The sequence below is a fragment of the Papaver somniferum genome, chromosome 5, assembly GCF_003573695.1.
Source record: "Papaver somniferum cultivar HN1 chromosome 5, ASM357369v1, whole genome shotgun sequence".
In the NCBI taxonomy this organism is placed as follows: domain Eukaryota; kingdom Viridiplantae; phylum Streptophyta; class Magnoliopsida; order Ranunculales; family Papaveraceae; genus Papaver; species Papaver somniferum.
Window position 1 is genome coordinate 9,594,363 of NC_039362.1, and position 18,724 is coordinate 9,613,086.

The window sequence follows — 18,724 nt, forward strand, 5'->3', positions numbered from 1 at the left end:
TCTTCACTTACCCAAAGGAACATTAGGCTTCGCCCCTTCCTGGGTAACCCTAGCCTTTGATTTCGCAACAGGAGTGTCGGAATCCTCATCAGAAGAGCCAGAGGAAGAAGAGGAATACCAGTAATCATAATTGTTGTTATTGTTGGTCGACATTTTCTGGAACCGGAAGATCAAAGATTACTACTATGTAAACAAACCAACATCAGCAAAAAATGGTAACTCTTAACTCTTACCTTTTATACTTCCACTAACAATAGTGATAGTAATGCTAGAGTTAACACCTCAAAATCGTTCGTCTCTTCGAAAACTGCAAAAAAACAAACGAAACTTTATTAATTTCGAAACTGATTTTTCATGAAATCACAGACACAATTTCCATAATGTGAACATTCACACAACTTACCTATGAAGTTTACAACAATAAAATATTTCATCATAAATATATTTTCTATCTTCGAAGGTTCCTCAAAACCCACGTTTCTGATTTTTCGGAAAAACAACAATTAATGCAACTTGCATATATAAATTCTCAAAGAATTTTATGTAATCAAAACAAATTCATGCAAATAAAATGTACCATCATATTTTACACAATATATGTCACGGCTACATATATATAAAAAAAAAATATTTTTCCTTCGTATCGTCGTTATTTGTCTTTAAAACGAAGGTTTATTTCAAAGATATTGTGAAAGCTCACATCTCATACATATAATAAAGTTTTGTATTTACATGAAAGATCATAAACAAAATTTTATCACTGGACACAAGTTCATCATACATATTTTCCTTCGTGTCATCGTTATTTGTCTTTAAAACGAAGGATTACTCCATTTTCATGAAAATTCACTTCTTTTATGATAAAACCGTGGCACACATGAAAGATCATACACTAAGTTTTATCACTGGGCCTAGGTTCATATACTAAAAAAAAAATTCTCCTAAATCAGGGACTATAGTTAGTTTTCAAAACTAACGATTGAACGAACATACGTTTTTTCAAAAACGAGGGTTTTTTCGTAAAACGCACACTAATATACACACATGTATATAACTTCATCATGATCAAAGCATGAACAACTCATGAGGATCATAAACATCAGCAAACAAAAAAAAACGCACCTGGGCGAATCGGCCGGCGGCGAAGCTCCGGCAATTTTTTTTCCTCCACTCGCTGCTGACATGAAGGTGATGGAGAGGTGATGAAGGTTCTGGCCGTGTGTGAAGGATAAATAAATAAAAAAAAAAGGATTAATTCTTTTTATACCAAATTTTATTTCAAAAACCTAATTTCACAAGGATTTCCTTATTGGGCCCGGCCCGCGAATCCTAACCGACCACGGACTCGTCGTCCAAACCAGCGGTTAAACATCAATTCATTCTCATCAAACGACGCTCAAATCATGATATTGAAGCCTTCATCAAGTCTTGGTTTGCTCATGCTTTCTAAATTCGTTAACGTCTCAACTTACGACTAAGTTCAATTACTGGAATTATTATTTATGGCCGGAAAATCACCATTTAATGCCGAACTGAGGAACACCGCTTTCCTCAGTAAGCAGGGTACTTAATGTAGATGGTGGATTTTCAACAAGGGATAAATTTGTAAACTCATAATTATACGAAGCTCTGATTCCGTAATCAGACGTGAGTATCGAGACACGGGTCTCTCATAGAATTCTCAACGGAAAGTACTTTCTCTCATAGTACATGTAGATATGTAGTATCACGACTGGACAACGGCATATCTCATGAATACTGAATACTTTCAGTGATTATTTCTATATAGCATCACGAGATGGACGGCTCCTAGACAGCTTTCTCTGCTAGTATAGAGCGATAACGTCTTCAGGAACAAACAACAAGTTTACCCTGACTATATAAAGGATATGACTTATCGGCAAGCTCGTATCAGGATAATTAATGCTCCTAGATAGCTTGCTCTGCTAGTATAGAGCCACAAAGTTAATCATTCCTAATTACAATCGCTCCTATTCCATGGTCGAATCCACGACTGGTCCCATGGAATGACAATAACAATTGTTCTGATTCTATGATCGAATCCACGACTTGATCTCATAGACTAGCAATAACTATATTATCTCATTACTCTGATTTCATGATCGAATCCACAACTGGTCTCATAAATGGTAATAGATAAACCTTAATTACTCTGATTCTATGGTCTAATCTACGATCCCATGGAATGGTAATGCTCACTTTATTATTCTGAATTCGTAGTCAAATCCTCAGCTGATCCTATGAATTAATAATAAACATCTTATTACTCAGTTTTGTGAATTATTCTCCACTGAATTCCACAATTAGTAATAAATAATCAACAACCGGGCGTCTGAGCTACCTATAAGTAAGCCCCGATTCAAATGGTGAAGGTGTATTCAACGATGATACACTAACAGTCACCGCATGAACGAGTATTTCAAAAATACAACGAAACGATGAACCTATGCAAAATAGAGAGGAAAATAATAAATAATTAAAAATATTGACTAGGATGTTGGCAGCATGGACACACGACCGACCGACCATGTCGTGGTCAATCCCACGCCAGGTTTATATTTTTAACGCATTTTTATTATTTTCCATGATTTGATGAAAATTCTCTCATTTTATCAAATCTCCTTCGTTTTGAGGAAACTCCTCGGTTTCATGGTACTTCCATAAATCCATAAAAAATAATATAAAATTAAGGAAAGGAGTGTGGGGCGTGACCATTGGCCAACCGGCCATGTCTTGGTCCCAACCGGCCCCACACCCACGGTTCCTTATTATTTTATTACTATTATTATTATTTCTCTAATTTCATGAAAAAACTCCTTGATTTCATGGTATTTTTGCACAAATCATCAAATAAAATAAATTATGAAAACTTGTGGGACCGTGCCTTGGCCGGCCGGCCATGACCTAGTCGGTCCCACACGCCCCTTTTTTTTATTATTTTATTATTAGTTTTCCTTGAATTCATCAAATTCCTTGATTTTATGGTATTTCTCTCAAATTAGGAAAAATTCCCTCAAATCATCAAAATACCTAAAAATATTAAAAAATTAGGAAAACTCGTGGGACCGGGCCCTAGCCGGCCGGCCATGCCTTCCAAGGTCCCACACGCCCTTGTTTTTTATTTTTTTAATATTTTTTGCTTCCTTGAACTCATGAAAACTCCTTCAATTCATGGAAACTCCCTAAATTCATCAAATTTCTCAAAATTCATGAATTTTTCATAAAATCATTATAAAATTAGGGAAACTCGTGGGACTGGGCCCTAGCCGGCCGGCCATGCCTTCCACGGTCCCACACGCCCTTGTTTTATTATTTTTTTCTTCCTTGAACTCATGAAAACTCCTTCAATTCATGGAAACTCCCAAAATTCATCAAATTTCTCAAAATTCATGAATTTTTCATAAAATCATCAAAATATTATAAAATTAAGGAAAAGGCACCACGGGACCGTGGTCATGACCGGCCGACCATTCCTTGACCATAGCGGTCCCATGCCTCCTCATCCCTTATTTTATAATTATTTTACATCATCTCATGGTGTTTTCCTCAGTTTCGTCGAAACCCTAATTTTGGCATATTTTCTCGAATGGATGCTCAATTGCACACCAGAAATATCAAAATTCTTAGGACTGAGATGCGGACTCCTTGGGGACACGAGCACGCTACCTTGACCGACCAAGATTGGCTCTTTGGCTCACGGAAGCCGGTCCCATCAATTTTCACAGTTTTGACCTAATTTGCACAATTGCTCTTATTATGTCCAAAACTCTTCCAAACACTTTGGATTTTCATGAAGTGATCGTCAGGCGGTCACGTGACAACCCATGGCCGTTTTCATGACTCCATGGTTGGTCCCTCGCCTCGTCATAATTAATTAGGTTTTCTCACGTAAGGCTCAGACGAGCATTTTCGAATAAATGATTAAACCAGCATTTAATCATTCTTTCACCAACAAATCCTCAACTCTTCAGGAGTTCTTCGTATTTGCTCACGTGAGCATATGGACACTACATGGTTGATCCACCGTCCCATGTAATCGCTCCCTCATTCGTCCCTTGGTTGAAATTCTGACGAACCATGAATTGATCATCAATTGATCAAATTAGGGTTTCTGAATCCAAGGATCATCATTCCAGATTCTAACCTTAAAAATTTTATGACGATCTCATGGTCATTAATTTTATTAATTATGCTCGGTTCAACGACTAGTATTCTAATTAATATTTTTGGTACGCTGCCAATAATCCATCAGACGAGCAACACATGCTCAGACGATCAAATATTCAACAATTCATCACATGAGCAACACTTGCTCAGATGATAAATATTTGTTCAAACCAAGGAATATTGGTTCAACAATCAATATTCAACGATCCACTGAATGATCAATACTTGCTCACTTCATCATAAGAACTATACCTCCGTCTCATGACATGTTCAATTCACGAGTTTCAGAACATCATGTTCAACTCAAAGACTACATGGACTCATCGTCCCATCAAACCACGAGACGTCAATCGTGTCACTTGGGGGGATATCACTTAGGGTTTTGGTCTGGCGGTCTACGGCACGTGTGTTCAAACACACGATGGAATGTCAGCAAGTCGTGCAATCAGTTGAAGGAATTCACGAGGTAGTGGGTGGAAAATCGACCAAGTCTCCACACGTTGAGCAACTGGTTTCAAACACGATCTCCACTTCCCCACTCCTTGATTCCATCAACTGTCACACTTCATGGAATCATGGTGTCTACAATTCCAGCAATATAAATAAGTCTCTGAATCATGATTGAATCATCATCAGTATCATCAATGTCACGTCAAACTGACAACACCAGATCATCAACTCATCAATTGAGCAACTACTCTCAATTGAGCAATTTCAATCACTCAGATCTTATCGTATTGAGAATTCACACACCCACAATCTTTGATTACCATTGATTCCACACATTTCTCAGCTTTGCTCCTACATATCAACCCATCCTCTCTTGTGATCGAATTTACTCTGGAACGGTCATTGTCTTGATTTAGGCCATAGTACTACAAATTGATCTCTCGAATCTAAAACACCCCCTTTATAGCGGAGCATCTGTGTGAGGTTTAACAGTTCGCTCGGTTCGAGGAGTCTCCTCCGTACGGTCGTCTCCTCGATTCCTTAAAAACCAGCGAATCGTTTTTCCCCATCTACACCATTTCATGAGATCATTCGTGGATTCGATCATGAAATCAGAGTAATACATTTATCTATTACCATCTCAATCATGAAATAGGAGTAATGAGATAAGATAGATTATTTTATAGGAATTCAGTAGTGAATATGACATAGAATTTAATCTCTTGCGCATAGTCAGTGAAACCGCGAATGTTGCCGAAGTCCTGAAGACGTTATTGCTCTCAATCTTACAGAGAACCGCCTGGGTCTATACACGATCTCTCTACATAGTCAGGGAACAGTGAGTGTCACCGACGTCCTGAAGGCGTTATTGCTCTCAATCTTACGGAGAACCGCCCAATCATTCTTCTATATAGAGGGGGGTCTCTCTCATGTAGTCAGGGAACAGTGAGTATCACCGACGTCCTGAAGCCGTTGTTGCTCTCAATCTTACGGAGAACCGCCCAATTATGTTATTCTACATAGCGGGCATGATGAAATGCCAGGGATCGAATGCTCAGCTAGTGGAGGCTTTTCGAAAACATATTCATCATGGCTTCGTAAAATATGAATCGTTGCATGTATGAAAGCCGTGTCAAAAACATGCCTCATGATTTTACGGTTTTGCCCTTTGTTGAAAATCCACCATCTACACTAGATGTCTCCTTTATATAGCCTTTCAAATCAGGGTTTTTCCTTAGTTACAAAGCAATCAATATTCACCATTAGATGAAAACCTGATTTAGATTCAAGCTAATATTTCTCAACCGTTAGATCGAAAACTTAGCTTGTCATACACAAATGACTGTACGCTTCTAGGTTTGTTAACCGCACCCAAACGTGGAAATTGTTGGTTCAACAATAGTCTACCCAAAGAGGTTAACCATATGAGCGTTTCATACCAACCATGTTCTTCTTCACCAAAACTAGTTCAATTGACTCAAATGAACTAGTTAAGAGAGTTGTTCAATTGCAGGGAAATCTTATGTAACTGCACATGACACAATTGAAGCAAATATGATTTGATTCACTCGAATCGGTTCATGAACTTTAATAGCCACGGTTTGCAAATGCATTCCTTAGTCTTTTAAGATTAAGTTCAGAAATCATCTTTAGATATATAACCTTCTCAAGTTTGCAGACTAGGTTCGCGGACTTAAGACACCGGATAGAGTTTACAAACTCCAACAGAAATTCTCGGGTTCGAGAACTTCGCCGGTTCGCAGACTGGGTTCGCGGACTTGGCTCACGCAAGTAGTTTGTCAACTCCAGCAGAAATTCTCGGGTTTGAGAACTTCGACAGTTCGCGGACTGAGTTCGCGGACTTAACACTTGCCATAATTCCGGTTCTCTTGATCAACAAAGTTCGAAAACTTCGGTTCAAGGAATCCATTGGTTATGTAATCTAAACTCTCATTCCAATCATTGAAACATTCTTAGAGGATGTTATATAGTTGTTACACTATTTCTCGTCAAAGCAATTTTCAAGGTGATTGAAACATTCATGACTTTTGTCACTAGGTAAAGATAAACTTGGTCGAAGCGAAAAGCTTACCAACACATATTTCGAAATATAGATAGGCGAGGTATACTCGGATCGAAATACCAAATGTGTATCATATAGTCTATATGTATAGCATACGACTTTTGTCTCAAAGAGTAGGAGATAGAAAAGATAGACTTTTGAGTGACAGATAAGTTCGAGTCTCCACATACCTTTTTGTCGAGAAGTTCCACCGGTTCCTTGAGTAGATCTTCTACTTGTATGATGAATCGCTATGAAGTCCTTGAGCTCAACTACACTTATTATCCTAGTCCGAGACTTAGCTATAAGAGACTAGAAATCAAGACTTATAGTTTTGATCACTAACATTGACAAACATGTTTGAGATAGAAACGCATGCGAGTTTGACCGAGTTGTGCTCTAAATATGTTTAATCAATTTAACCACGAAATCACATTATTCAATCTAGGTTGCTCAGTTGTTGCTAGGATTTGGATAAATTCATTTACCCCCTGCAATAACCTGCGAGCATTTCCCAGCTGCCCTTTTGTTTCTCCAACTTTTTCAGCCATTGGCCTCACTTCTTTACGAAAATCCTTCAAACAAGAAAACAGCTAACCTCAGAAATATGGTATTAAAGAATAAAAAATAGTACCTAGTGTCGTATATTTACCTCTAGATATATTGCGCAATCTTCAACCTGTTTGACCTTTTGCACCTTTTTACGTAGAGCTAGTTCAATCCAAAGCTTCTCATCCCAAGTGATTACATGCTCATATCCAGACATATTCTTGATACAAGGATGTCTATCACAGTATAGAAAATTCAAAGATGTCAAAACCAAATGAAAATGCAACGTATGGTTTAAGAATTTCCAACCAAGTTGTGAATATACCACTTGGGAGCTGCAGTCTTAAACCGTCCCACTGTTTTTGAATATTACGAATACGAAAGCAATTAGAAATATCACCATCTGGGAGCTTGAGTTGACGAATATGAGGATCATTCATACGAGTTCCCCAGATTTCTGCCCACTTTATAAGGAGAAAAGGAAACAAAATCAATCCGACAGGAAAAATTATAAAATAAAATAAAATAGAATTTGATTTAGATTTTAGATTTTTTTATCCTTGCCAAATTGGGATATATCTTTAATTGGGGTATAACCATTTTGTTCCCATTCAAGGTAGTGTGCTAAGGGGTGTCTAAAAGATGCTAAAAGACCAAATTATCTTTTCTATTAATACTATGCCGACTGATCACCCAGATAATTTTCAAAATATATCTTCAAAATTCTAATTCAAAAATTGAAAATCAAAACAAATAAAAAAATCCAAAATCAAAACAAAAACAAAAAAATAAAAATGTGGCTACGGGGGTTGAGATTGGGTATAATGTTGTACCCAATCTCAAACCGAGTACAAATTTATACGTGGTTTGAGATTGGGGACAAAATGATACCCAATCTCAAATCTTGTATAATTCCATATTTCTAGCATCAGTCGGCAGGTACTTTTTGTCGACCTTGCCGACTAATATTAGTTGACAGGGTTTTTTGTTGACCTTGCTGACTGGTATTAGTCGGTATCTTTCTAGGTTGAATATTGTGACGACTTTTCACCTCTGAAATTAGCATTTGCAAGGTATTTATCCTTCTAACTTGTCGACTATAGTTTGGTCGACAGGTTATGAAATAATACCTTGTCGACTAATCATGCATTTGTAACACCTATTTCCGTATGTCAAAAATCTTATAGTCGGCAGGGTATTTTTTGTCGACCTTGTCGGCTACAAGCCGGCTAAAAAATCAATAAAATGCCGACTAGTGAAGGTAAGAAATCACCCTACTACCACTACTTATTCCACCACCACATTATCGTCACCACTCCACCAGTCTCAACAATACCCACCACCATTATCCCCACCGCCGATCCACCACCATCACCCACCATCACAACCACCATTAATGCTTACTGATATGGTTAATATCAAATAAATTTATTGTGTATCAACAAAAATATATTCATTTGATTAATTAAAGAAACATTTAACATGAAATTTTAATTGAACATTTATTATTAAATGACGGTAGATTTATGTTCTGCAAGTATAAATTTGATCGTTCTTTATCTAGCCTAATTTGTCTAAACTTTGTTTTGTATTCTGGAAATGTAATCAATTTTATTTTAATACTAAAAACCATGATTTATTCGATCAGGTACTATAAATATCTGGGATCCCATTTGGGTGATCCAGCAGTCATGATCATACTATCTTATATGATTTAGTATCTTCCTCAAAATATTTGTGTTTTTCCTTACCAGTTGTGCTAAAGCAGCCAACTACATCTATCACAATAAAATTTTGCTCATTTTGTGAAGACACAAAACTATTATTGTCCACTACTATTCACTAACATCCACCACCATAAATAAAAACCAGCCACACCCACTATTTTTTCCACCACCAGTAATGTTACCACCTCCACCACTCACAAATACCCGTCACCGTTTCCACCACTCACTGCTTGCCACCATTAAAAATTATTAATATAATTTTTAATCGGGGTCATTGTAGTACAATGGTAAAGTCATTGCGTGATGATACAAGTTACCTGAGTTCGAAACTCGCCAGCACCAAATTCTTTACCGACTCCGATCAATATATATATTAAATGAACACTTATCATGAAAAATAAATTAATCATTCATCATGAGAAATTAATAGGACACTAATTAATAAAGTATTTATAATGGTTAGTTGAAAAAACTACGGCTATAGATTTATCCCTCCTAGACAAATCTTGGTCGCTCTTTATCTAGCCTAACTTAGCCAAGCTTTTTTTTGTATTCTACTAGGTTAGTTATACAAATGGTGATAAAGATGTTGCTGAAAATTCATAGTACTTGTTGGAGACATTTGGGGATCATTAATTAGGCGAGATTGAACCTAAAAATAATTGTTATTTGATGCTTTTGATTTATGACGTATTTGTTTAGTTTTGATTATGTTGATTTATATTTTGATTCCCAAGGTTATAGTAATTCACATACTTAGAATTTTGAACAGTTATCCCTGCTATAATATTTGGTGGATATTTTTATGTACTATGAATGATTTGAGTGGATATTTTGATGTACTGCAAATGAGTTAAGTGGATTTTTTGGTGTATTTTGAATGAGTTGGGTGGATATTTGGTTCTTGATTGAGTAACATTCTCCGGTATATTAGTTCCTAACATATACATCCTTGTCTTGGCTGATTAGAATTGCACCATTTTTTGTGTTGTAGGCTAGAGGAATAAGAGCCTTGACGATAGTTTCCATGCTCTCCAAACATTGATCATTCGCAAGAACTTGTTAACAAAAACTTCAAGGAGTAGTTCTGCTGGTTTGAGGTTTGAGAAATTTTGTTTTTCTTTGCGGTAGGAATTGCTTTTATTTCCTTGTTTTCTTACTAATTTCGTAGTACATATTTGCATCTACTGATTTCACAGATTGACCGTAGTGGTTTCGCAGTACATATATTTCCTTTACTGATTGAGTGGATATTTGGTTCCTCGAGACAGTTGTTCTTAGTAGTTCTTATTGATGGTATTTTCAATGATGTTTGATGTAGTTTTTTAAGTGGTAGTAAAGTTCGTTCAACTCTAATTGTGTAGACTCGATTTTAGACTCAAATTAAGATAGAAAACTTAAAAAGAAATTGTATTCAAGATTATAAAAAGCACTGAGACTCATTCCACCAATCTCCAATTTTTATGTGATTTAATCTAGTCAATATTTATGCAACCCTTTACGTTTAAAGTGATTCTAATATTTTCACCTAGACAAATAGATTCTCAAAACAATAGTTGTAAATCGAAAGCATGGACCATCAAAAGACTTAACCTAAGCATGACCCATCAATTAAGAACAAAACCACTTAATCAGAACCATATATTCAATTTCAGTTCAGTGCAAATAATCATAAAAGAATTGCAAAAATTAAATTAAATAGAATTTACCACATAATAATTGGAAAAATGGCTTCCTCCGTCGCCTCAACAATGGGGTTTAGCTCCTCATGTTATTCACGTGCTCGAAATAGGTGTTCATAGCTCAAAAGTGTGAAAAATAAGAGAAAGCTAATAAAGCAGCGTGTTTGTAACAGTTGTAATCGTTACAAAACGCACCGTCACAGAAAGCACTGTTACAGAGAAATACTAACAGTAATAATTGTTGCAGACTGTTACAGGAACGATAGAAAATATATGTTGTTGAATAAAAGACTGCTCTGAAGGGTTTAATGTTCTTCGTGTTCTTCAGCAGCAACATCAGAACTCGACTTCCTGCAACTTCGATTTCTCGACTCTGTGGTGTTCTAAACTTTCCCCAAACTGTCTGACCTTCTTCCTTGAACTCCCAACAACTTATATATATCCAACAAAGCGATTTAATCTCCCCAAAACTCCTCGAAATTTCTTCTTTCCTTCCTTGGCAGTTACGGCAATAATCTCTTCCCAAAATTGTTTCACACGTTTCTGAGCTTTCCAACTTATCTCAAACTCTTCCTTAGATAGATATGTATCTTTGGGAAGAGTTTCTTTCCTTTAGTCTTCCTGGAATTCCAAAAATAAGTCCAACAACAAACCGTGTATAACTTGACTTCTATTTCTTTTTCCGGTTATTCTAGCCAATTTGGGTTCAAACAAAAGACTTCACCAGGCCTGTTTAGGCCTAGGGAGTAAACCCAATCAATTTCAGCCATTGAATCGCTCTGGAACTCGATCGAATCATCACCCAAAAATCATGCAGACGTGAACAAAATTTTCCCGCCAATTTTTTTATTTGAATTTGGGAAGAAAGTGACCTCCCCCTTATCTGTGGCTGGTCTCCCTTTAGCAGATGCCTGGAAATGGGTCACCCCTTAGTAATTAGGTTACCCCTTATCCAAAGTGAGAGTCTGTATAGTAATTTTCTCCCACGAGCACAAAAACCACGTTTTTAGCCAATTTCGCCGCAAAAGCTTATTTCTCCAAAAATAACTACAGGGACATAAAAAGCCATAATAAATATAAAATCGAGCACTTATAATATATACAATTGATATTATATAAGACACAAAAATGTGCCTATCAAATACCCCCAAAATTATTATTTTCTAGTCCTCGAGCAAATCAAATAGAAAATAAAATCCTAACTCACTGTCGCAGGAATCGTCGATTGCATTTAGCGTATGCAATAAGCCTTTAAACCCCTAGGTGTCCCTAGTGGACGAGTTATAGTCTCGGGAGGGCTTACCAGAGATACACCCACAAAACCTTTACTCCAGACCCTAACTATCTACGCAGAACCTTGGAAGGCACTAAAGAATCTCCTTGGTTGGCATACTTATTGGTTACAATAGGAAGTACCCTGATGCGAAATTCCAATTGTTGTACACGAGTTTGCACTCAAGCATACTAAAATTCATATATAAGCGACAAAGCTCTACTCAGATAGTCGCACTGTGGACATTAATATCCGGAGTCAAAACTAATCACATGGATAGATCAAGAAGATGGATATAGAAAAACATAGATGGTTTTGATGTTTACTAAGTGAACGGCGTTTCCCATATCTGTCTGAAGGCCTCCGCCAAAAATGAACCTATCCTAATGGATTGAGATACTGGTCTGACTAATATCAGCACAACTGGCATATACAAGGGAACCAGTGATCGATAATCCTAATTCTAGTTCAACACAACTGGCATATACAAGGGAACCAGTGGTCGAATTTATTCACTGAATTTTTTATTTATTTATTTTTCCAGCTTTTTCGTTTCATTCATTTTTTTTTGATCCGTTTGGTCTAATTGGTCTGGTCTTTTTTTTCTTTTTCTTTGTAACTCAATCACTCTAATTCACCCTAGCATTGGTAACAACTTGAATCGTGGGCCCCACCTATCACTTAGAGAAACATGGTTTAAAAACAAAACAAAATAAAAATAGAAGTGAAAAGGACTCAACGAGATATGGTGAAACTATCATGTTATTTCTAACACCTGAGCTCTGTGCTTTTATGAATAGACTCTTCTAGATGTTTTCATCTAATCAGATTGGTTCCCCAACTCCTACGATCAAAATGCTTCCATCCACTTAGATTAGTTAGTGCAATCCTTAATAGGCATAAATTTCTAGGTTCTGGAGTTTATTTATTCATACTGCAACTAAAAAGTTTCTCCCATACCCCCAAACTTAAATATAACATTGTCCTCAATGTTCTAAAGATAAAATTAAAAGCATGAACAAGGAGAAACTGTTACCATTTGAAGCAGAAGAGATAAGGAAAGATATTACCATGTTGCATGAGATTGGGTTACCTCCCAAAAAGTGCTAAATTTAAAGTCTTCAGCCAGACGTCAAATACCACAAAATGGATAATTACCTTTCAAATCATATATCAATAGTCGAAACAACTGTGGGTCAACAAGAGCAAATAAAATTGCCACAATTATCAGACAACTGTACCAAATCAGAAAAATGAACAGACATAGCACATCCTCATCCAAGGTTTCCTGCAAGATAACTGGGTTTTTCTGTTGTGCCCATTTGGGCTTCATATGAGTGTCTTGACAAATTGACTCATTCGAACAACAAGTCTTTAGAATTTCCTCCTGGACAATATCAGGAGGATCTGGTTGCAGAGTCAGAAGTGACTCAATTAATACCTCAGGTACACTAGGCTCGAATACCAAGTTAGGGACTTCTAATGGGGATATTGACCATTACTACCCCCAAACTTAGGGTAGTCAGTATTCTCGGACAAACCTCTAACTATTGCTTGAATTTCTGGATCCTCAGAGTCTTTAAAATACTCAAGAGCTTCTTCTAGTTCAAAAGATTGGTCACCTAACTGACTTAAGAGAATTTCCTCATCAAGTTCATCTAAGGAATCACCAAATAAAGTGTCGTCCCAATTATCCTGAGTTAGATCCTGAACTAAAGTGCTAATCATATTCACTTCCTCTAAATCGTCATAAGGTTGTCTATTAACATTAAAGACATTTAGTTCAGTGGTCATATTACCAAAGGATATGTTCATAAGTCCGGTCCTACAGTTGATGACAGCGTTAGCTGTGGCTAAAAATGGGCGACCTAAAATCACCTGTATTTGAGCACTAGGATCCTGAACAGGCTGAGTATCTAGAACAATGAAATCCACTGGATAAATAAATTTATCAACCTCAATCAGAACATCATCTATGACACCACGAGGTACTTTGACAGACCTATCAGCTAATTGCAATGTCATTTTAGTCGGTTTCAACTTTCCAAGACCTAGCTGGTTGTATACATGATAAGAGAGTAAGTTCACACTAGCTCCTAAGTCAAGCAATGCCTTATCTACTGAATAATTACCAATCACACAAGATATGGTGGGGCATCCAGGATCTTTATACTTAGGGGTTGTTTAGTTTAGAATGATTGAACTTACCTGACCAACTAAAAAGGCTTTCTTATGGACATTAAGCTTACGCTTTCGTGTACAAAGGTCCTTAAGGAACTTGGCATAAGCAGGCATATGCCTAATTGCTTCTAATAAAGGGATGTTAATGTTTACCTGCTTAAATATCTCTAGTATTTCGTTGAAAGTCGACTCTCTCTTTGTTGGAGCTAACAACTGTGGATATGGGGCTTTGGGTACAAAATGAGACCTGTCGGGAACCACATTGGCATCACTAGAAATTTTATCGATTTCTTCAGTTAGTGGCTCCTTCTGGGGCTCATCTTGGGAACTATAAGGTGGATCTACAGTATGTCCACTATTAGGCATGGCTACCTTATTGTCTATCGTTTTACCACTCCTAAGGGTTGTGACAGAATTCACTTGATTAAATGTTTTATCTCCTCTAGGATTGGGTATCGGTTGACTAGGGAATTTACCTTTTTCTCTTAGAGACTCATTGATCATACTAACCTGGTCTTTCAATTCAGAAATGGCATGACTATGTTCTTGTCCTATACTATTACTAGCTTCTATGCTTTGTGAAAGCAATTGACACATATTTTCAGTATTTTGAATAAACGAGGTGAGAGTTTCCTATAGACTTAAGATTTTATTATCATACTGATTCTGAAACTGAGATGATCCTGAAGTATTCTTAGTATAGCCAAAACCTGAGGGAACATTAGAATTACTAAACTGACCTTGGTCCTTAGACCATGAAAGGTTCGGATGGTTTCTCCAACCAGGATTATAGGTTTCTGAATATGGGTCAAACTTTTGATGGTGATCAAGTCTAGTGTCATTATCATAAAGAGCATTGGATCGCTCTTCAATAGTCTATCCTTCCCAAAAAGGCTCTACTCTACCACTAGTGTGACCCAATTCTAAGGCTTCTAACCTTTTTGCTATAGCAACAATTTTGGCATCTGATTCATAGCCTTCTTCTACCCTATTAAAATTTCCTCTACCTAGAAGAATTGTTCTCTTGGGGTCCCTACAATATTCCCATTGCTGGGCTTTTTCGGCGATTTCATTCAAAAATTTCATCGCCGCATCAACAGTTTGGTTTTCAAAACCACCAGTGCATAGAGACTCAACCATGGTTGTTGTCGAATAATCTAAAACCTCATGACGAGGACATTGGGATAATAAGTCATTGAACCTTTCCAAATACCTATATAACGATTCTCCCTCCTGTTCAGAAAATGTGCAGATTTGCGTCCTAATAGACGATGTTTTGTGCCTAGGGCAAAACTTGTTCAAAAAGGCAGATGTAAGTTGTTCATATGTTTCTATTGAACCGGAAGCCAAACTATATAGCCATGATTTGGCTTTATCTTTCAGGGAAAAAGGAAATAACCTAAGTTTCAAAGCATCATCATCAAGGTCTCTAATCTTTAGGGTACTACAAATTTCCTCAAAGTCCCTAACATGGAAGTATGGGCTTTCATTTTCTTTCCCTAAAAAGATTGGGAGCATCTGTAGGGTTCCAGGCCTAAGTTCATAACATGCTTCAGTTTCAGCTAACCTGATACAAGAGGGACGAGTAGTCCTAGTAGGATTCAACAGAGCTTTTAAAGTTTCCATTTTTGGCTCTATCGGGATATTTGGGATTCTATGCAATCACAAAACAAGGCTGACTCAACCAAATCAAACCTAATTTTCTAGCAAACAAAAAGCATGATGGTTCCACTTAGATTGTTTCTTGACCAACTTATATTCTTTCGAAAAGGAACTCGTTACAATATGAGAAAACCCCTTTGGAATCACTCTGAGTCAAAGTAAGTTGAATCGAGGCGAGGGAAGATCAGTGGAGCTTTGATACCCAAGGCCTCACCGGTTACAAGGCGGCGCAGTCACACATTCAACTCACAGAAACCATCATGAACTTCGAAGTATGCTCAAAAGAGTAACCAATATTTTTCGAACGACTTTCCTATTAAGCTCGTTACCCTATAGGTCTCGTTCTAGTCAAAATTTTAGGCTTAGGTTCGCGTTTGGTTTTGTTTTCCTAAGGCGGGCAAGAAGAGAACGGTGATGAAATCCGAACCCTTATCTTGTATGGCCAGTCCTTGCCCTTTACTAGGAAATTAAAGCAGGCGTTTTCAAGTCCTCAACATATATGCAAACGAAGGAATACAGTAAACCCGCTGACAGGGGATTCGCGGGTGTTTCGAAAAACTTACCTACCGTACCAGACGGGCGAAGAACCGCTGAAGTCGACTCAGGCCACGACTCCTATGTCATGTACGAACACCGTCCTTCTCTGCACACAGTTTTTATTTAAACCAACCCTTCCGTAGGGTTTAAAAATAATAATGTCCCAGTCCAAAAATAAAGTCCAAAAAGTGTCCAAAAATAAAAAGAAAAATTACAAAAAATAAAACCCTATTTACAGTTTCTAAAAATAAAACAAAATAACTATATACAAAATCTTCTTCTTCACTCCTTTTGGATTCCTCTTTTCATTCCTTCTTTGGCGATGCTTTCCTTTTATAGTACTTTTTCTTTCCTTGTAGCTTCGCTCCGATCTGAAAAGAATCGAAAAATACCAAAGGCGTAAAAGAGAACAAAAATTCTAAAAGAAATAAAATAAATCTAAAACCTAAAACCTAATATAAATCTGCGTCGGCGGCGCCAAAAATTGATGTAGTTTTTAAGTGGTAGTAAATTTCGTTCAACTCGGATTATGTAGACTCGATTTTAGACTCAAATTAAAATAGAAAACTTAAAAATAAATTGTATTCAAGATTATAAAAAGCACTGAGACTCAGGATTCCACCAATCTCCAATTTTTATGTGATTTAATCTAATCAATATTTATGCAACTCTTTACGTTTAAAGTGATTCTAATATTTTCGCCTAGATAAATAGATTCTCAAAACAATAGTTGTAAATCGAAAGCATGGAACATCAAAAGACTTAACCTAAGAATGACCCATCAATTGAGAACACAACCACTTAATCAGAACCATATATTCAATTTCAGTTCAGGTCAAATAAGCAAAAATTAAATTAAATAGAATTTACCACATAATAATTGGAAAAATGGCTTCCTCCGTCGCCTCAGCAATGACATTTAGCTCCTCATATTATTCACGTTCTCGAAATAGGTGTTCATAGCTCAAAAGTGTGAAAAATAAGAGAAAACTAATAAAGCAGCGTGTTTATAACAGTTGTAATTGTTACAAAACGCACTGTCACAGAAAGCACTGTTACAGAGAAATACTAACAGTAATAATTGTTGAGACTGTTACAGGAATGATAGAAAATATATGTTGTTGAATAAAAGACTGCTCTGAAGGGTCTAATATTCTTCGTGTTCTTCAGTAGCAGCAGCAGCAAAACTCGACTTCCTGCAACTTCGATTTCTCGACTCGGTGGTGTTCTAAACTTTCCCCAAACTGTCCGATATTCTTCCTTGAACTCCCAGCAACTTATATATAGCCAACAGAGCGATTTAATCTCCCCAAAACTTCTCGAAATCTCTTCTTTCCTTCCTTGGCAGTTACGGCAATAATCTCTTCCCAAAATTGTTTCACGCGTTTCTGAGCTTTCCAACTTATCTCAAACTCTCCCTTAGATAGATATGTATCTTTGGGAAGAGTTTCTTGCCTTTAGTCTTCCTGTAATTCCAAAAATAAGTCCAACAGCAAACCGTGTATAACTTGACTTCTATTTCTTTTTCCGGTTATTCTAGCCAATTTGGGTTCAAACAAAAGACTTCACCAGGCCTGTTTAGGCCTAGGGAGTAAACCCAATCAATTTCAGCCATTGAATCGCTCTGTAACTCGATCGAATCATCACCCAAAAATCATGCAGAAGTGAACAAAATTTTCCCGCCAATTTTTTTATTTGAATTTGGGAAGAAAATGACCTCCCCCTTATCTGTGGCTGGTCTCCCTTTAGCAGATGCCTGGAAATGGGTCACCCCTTAGTAATTAGGTTACCCCTTATCCAAAGTGAGAGTCCGTATAGTAATTTTCTCCCACGAGCGCAAAAACCACGTTTTTAGCCAATTTCGCCGCAAAAGCTTATTTCTCCAAAAATACCTACAGGGACATAAAAAGCCATAATAAATATAAAATCGAGCACTAATAATATATACAATTGAGATTATGTAAGACACAAAAATGTGCCTATCAATGTTCAAGTAATAGGTTCGTCGAGACTTGTGAAGGTTCGATTTTTAAACTTAATAATACTAAAAATAAAGAAAACTTAATTCAAAATTTGACTTCAAGATATTAAAAATAGACCAAGGCTCCGGATTTCACTATTCCTTCTAGTTGATTGGTTCATAATGATATTTCAAGAATTATTATTAAGCTCTTTTCTCGTTATAACACTATGAATCTATAAGGTAACCAAATATTAAATTGTAATCCTTAGGCATGAATTATCAAAGAATTGATTCTAAGCATAACACATCAAATTTATTCACAACTAATTAAGAAAACCAGTTTTATCTTTATGTTGATCCTAGTGAATTAAATTAATGAAATTGTAAAAGAGATTACCAATCAAGCATGAGTGAATAATTTCCTCCTTTGCCTTGATCACTGGGTACTTA